Source organism: Pteropus vampyrus, unplaced genomic scaffold (assembly GCF_000151845.1).
Source record: "Pteropus vampyrus isolate Shadow unplaced genomic scaffold, Pvam_2.0 Scaffold130, whole genome shotgun sequence".
NCBI classification, from domain to species: domain Eukaryota; kingdom Metazoa; phylum Chordata; class Mammalia; order Chiroptera; family Pteropodidae; genus Pteropus; species Pteropus vampyrus.
This window is the reverse complement of record NW_011888911.1, coordinates 3,081,252-3,085,307: the sequence shown is the minus strand read 5'-3', so window position 1 is coordinate 3,085,307 and position 4,056 is coordinate 3,081,252. Positions and strand designations below refer to the sequence as shown.

The 4,056-nt window shown below is 46.7% G+C and overlaps 1 protein-coding gene across 1 annotated transcript in view; it reads left to right on the top strand.

The window, feature by feature from the left end:
* Nucleotides 1-3,769: 3,769 nt before the first annotated feature.
* PKNOX2 (PBX/knotted 1 homeobox 2) overlaps nt 3,770-4,056 on the top strand; it is a 248,570-nt gene continuing 248,283 nt past the window's right edge. Inside the window, exon 1 of the mRNA XM_023534735.1 lies at nt 3,770-3,830. The gene's annotated coding sequence lies outside the window, so the exon portion shown is untranslated. The remainder of the gene's footprint in view (nt 3,831-4,056) is intronic.

The following is a 4,056-nucleotide window of genomic DNA, read 5'->3' as shown; positions in this document are numbered from 1 at the left end:
AGATCCTCTTTCTCCAGGGAATAGAACCAGGAACTCTGAACTATAATGATCTTATGCAGGAAGTCCATGAGCCAGCACTGGGAGCCTCTGGAAGGTGGAGTTGAGGGAAGTATTGGCAGGGATATAGAAGATTAGCCTGAAAGGGAGATCAGGGTCAGCCAGATAAGGAGGAAGTACTTGAATGCCATGCTAGGAATGGGGCATTCAAAGTCCTTTTTTAAATTATGAGGCTCAAAAAACATCTTAGGCTAAATCTTAGAACTAATGGAAAGCCACCGAGGATTCTGAGGGGAAACCAAGGCGTGATCTAACCTATGTTTTAGGAAGAACATTCTGGTGATAGTGTATAGGAAGTATTGAAGGTATTGGAGACATTAGACCAGTTAGGAAATCATCAAAATATTCTAGGTGACTATGGTAAGTCACTCAACTGGGACTGGACAATAATAGAGAATCAGGTTCCATTCAGTTCAATGCAGCAAGTAATTCGTTAGTATGTTTTCTAGACTGAGCACTGTACCATGTTTTAAGGATCCTAAGATGAAACAAAATATTGTCCCCATCCTCGAGGAACTCACAACCTATCAAAATTCGTCAGGTGTAATTAGGTTGAGAACAAAGAGAAGTGGTAATTGGAGAGCGTTATGGGCTGGATTCTGTTCCTCTGCAAATTCACACGTTGAAGCTTCAACTCCCAATGTGACTTTATTTGGATATAGGGGATTTAAGTAGGTAAAGTTAAATGATGTCATAAGGGTGGGACCCTAATCCAACAGAATTGGTGCCCTTATAGGAAGAGGAAGAGATACCAGAGGAAAGTCTGGTGTACAGAGAGGAAAGGCCATGTGACGACACAGCAAGAAAGAGCCATCTCTAAGCCAGGAAGAGAGGTCTCACTAGAAATCAATCCTGCTGGCACCTTGATCTTGGGCTTTTAGGCTCCAGAACTGTAAGAAAGTAAATGTCTATTTTTTTTAGGCCACCTAGTCTGTGGTATTTTGTTATGGCACCAGAGCAGACTAATACGAAGTCATAAATTTTTATTCAGAGGGTGACATAGACATCGTTAGTTAGGCAAGAACCTGGGCTGCTTATACTAAAGACAGACTAAGTGGGGATAGAGTGAGAAGAGGGCCCAGAACCAAGCCTTAGAAACGCCATTTAAGAGTGATAACTAAGATTGATAGGAACTCCTGTTTGGTTATAATGTCGATGCGTTGGTGACTTACATGACATGTGGCCCCTCTCCATCCTCTTCTTCATTCTCAGCAGTATGAAGGAGGAGAAATTGTAGAGTATTTGAAGTGAATTCTACAGACTCACTAATAAAGCCAACATTCAGGTATAGAACCTATGGAGTTTGACATATTATGGATTCATACGGTTCATTTATCATTTGCTAGCTTGTATCTGCTGTATTCTTGCATTATTATTATTTATTGTTTTATATATTGGTGCTTTGTCTTCTTCCACTAGAAGGAAAGCTCCTTGAAGACAAGAGCTGGAACTTGAGCATCTTTGCTTCTGCTCTTTATCCTTAGCACTAGCACACAGCTGACATTCCAGTGGATACAAGACAAATATTTGCTCTGAACGATTATAAAGATGGTTACATTTAAGTTATAATTTTTAAGCTTTTGCAAATTACAAAAAAAAAAAAATATATATATATATATATATAGTCAAAACAAGATACACTTAAAAAATTTACAATGTGCATTTAAAGCATTGAAAGGGTATTAGTAGACATCACAGTATTTTAAAAGGCTCCAAAAGTCAACAGCTCATGGCAATGGATCTCCTGATTCAAGAAAGTGTTGGGCTCCAAACTAGATTTCAGAAAATGAGGGGCGTGACAAGTGGGAATCAGTGATGCATGGCTGTTGCCGGCAGTACTATTTACGGCTCACTGACACCTCTCTGATGGGGTTAAGTATTTACATTCAGCCTGATTCTCCCCTCTGACTCTTGCAGGCCACAGCAAGTCACTTAGAGCCCAGGGAAAGAGAGAAACCCTCCCTGCAGGGGTCCTAGGCAGGGGCTCAAATAGTTCTCCCCTCCCCCTCTTGTGTTTGAAGAGAGCTTCCCTCTGGGAGTTTATGGCAGCCTGACCTCCAGCCTCTGGGTTGGAGAATCTGGCTGCTTCTGTACTACATAAAAAGGGCAAGTGCATTCATTATTATTATATTATTATACAATGTATAATATATAATAGCGATTATACTGTCAGCAGCCAGAGTCTCTGACCACAGATCAGAGGCTGGGGTGTCATAAATCCACCTAGTGAAGTCTTTGGAGGTTCTATGTGAAGGTGAGAAGATTCAACCCCATCTATAATGGGGGCTTTCAGTAAAGAGTTTCTTCCATAAGCAACTTTGGAGTTTGAATTTAGGGGGACTGGGAGGATCTGGACAAACAGTATTTAGTGTATTTGGGATGTGATGCAAAAAAGGTCACAATTGCCTCCTCTGAGCCATGAAATGCTGATGGTTCTCAACCCTGCCTGTGTTGGGGGCAGAGGAGGAGTGACCCAGAGGCCTGGAAAGAGCAAAGGGGCAGCCTTCAACTTCTGGGGTCAGATTCTTTACTGAAAACCTGGCCTGCTTGGGTTTCACTTTCTGCTTCTCTGCTTACATCAGTGTCTTTGTCTAGGCTTTATCCAGGCCCCCTGCCTTGTCTGGGGTCAGAGGATCAATCGCTGGCTGCCTGACTGTAGCTGAAATGGCTCCTCTACGGGGAGCAAGAAGCAAATTTCAAGGAGGCAGGAAGGGTCCTCTTGTCCCTTTATGCAGAGGGCCATGTGCTCAGTAGTGAAAGCAAGCAAGCCAGCATCTGTAGGTGCTCGGTGTCTACACTGGCACTTGATAGGACTACAATCTTTGTGGAATGAAAGGAGGCACGTGTATGACCACGCATGCTTGCACTGGTCTTCCTCCTAGAAGGCACTTAGGTGAATATCCTCTCGGAAGTAGAGGAAGCCACCCCAGCAGGCCCAGGCTGAAACAGCCCAGCCGATCTCCCTTTATACCACACCACCCTGACCCCCAGAACCCTGGGACTTCTTGGAATGAAAATAGCAGTGGCTTAGAACAGGTTTGTCTGGCATTTGCAAAGAGGTGATTTACTGACAAAGCCTCTACACTCTTTTATCTCTAGCTCAGCCTCATCTCATCATGCAGTCTCCCTCTCTGTGAACCAAACGCCCCAGGAAGCCCACAGCAGAAAAAGCTCTTGAGAATAGGAATAACTAACCGGAGTGTCATCTGAACACCTTTTCTGGGGCCAGGGTAATGAGAATTATTCAAATGCAATCATAAAAATGAGGCCAGCCTGGCAGAAATGGGGTGGGGGTGGGGGTGAGGGGAGAAGCGGGGGTGGAGGGAAGGATTTCTTGCTAGTTTTAAGTTTCTTAATTTCTGGAGAGTTCTCTTGGGGTCCTCGTCTCCGTCCGCTCAACACGGAACGCCTTGGAACTCTGCCTGGGTGGTTTGCTGAGGAAGACTTGGCATGGGGTCAGAGGCAGTGTCTCTGAGATCATGGGGGTCCACTGCATTCGCACACTGGAGCCGAAAGCGCAGTCTGAGGCTTTCTGTCCAGCGCCGCTGTGCACCCGCCGGCAGGAGCAGACGCGCCCGGCGTCTCAGAAAAGCCTCCAGCAGAGGGAGACACTCCGGCGGCTCCTCTGCCTGAAAAAAAAAAAAATTGACACGGGGGGCCCGGGGGGGGGGGGGGCCCGGGGGCGGGTCCCTGAGCGCTGACGTCCTGAGCAGTGCTGGGAAGTATAGGCTGTGTTGTCACGCCGGTGTCAGTCTGATGAAGATTGGCATCAGGTAAGCTGTCATTCATTTCCATGTCAGAGCAGCTTCTGCAGGCGGCGCGGCTGCGGGCGGCTGCCTCGGAGCGCGTGTGTTTTATTCCGGTCCCCAAGCCGGAGTATTATTCATTGCGACAGGGCGAGGAGGAGAGCGAGCGAGGGAGGCAGCGGGAGGAGAGAGGGAGGCGGCAGGGAGGAGGGAGCAGGGAGCGGGGAGGGAGCGCGCAGAGGGAAGCAGGGGA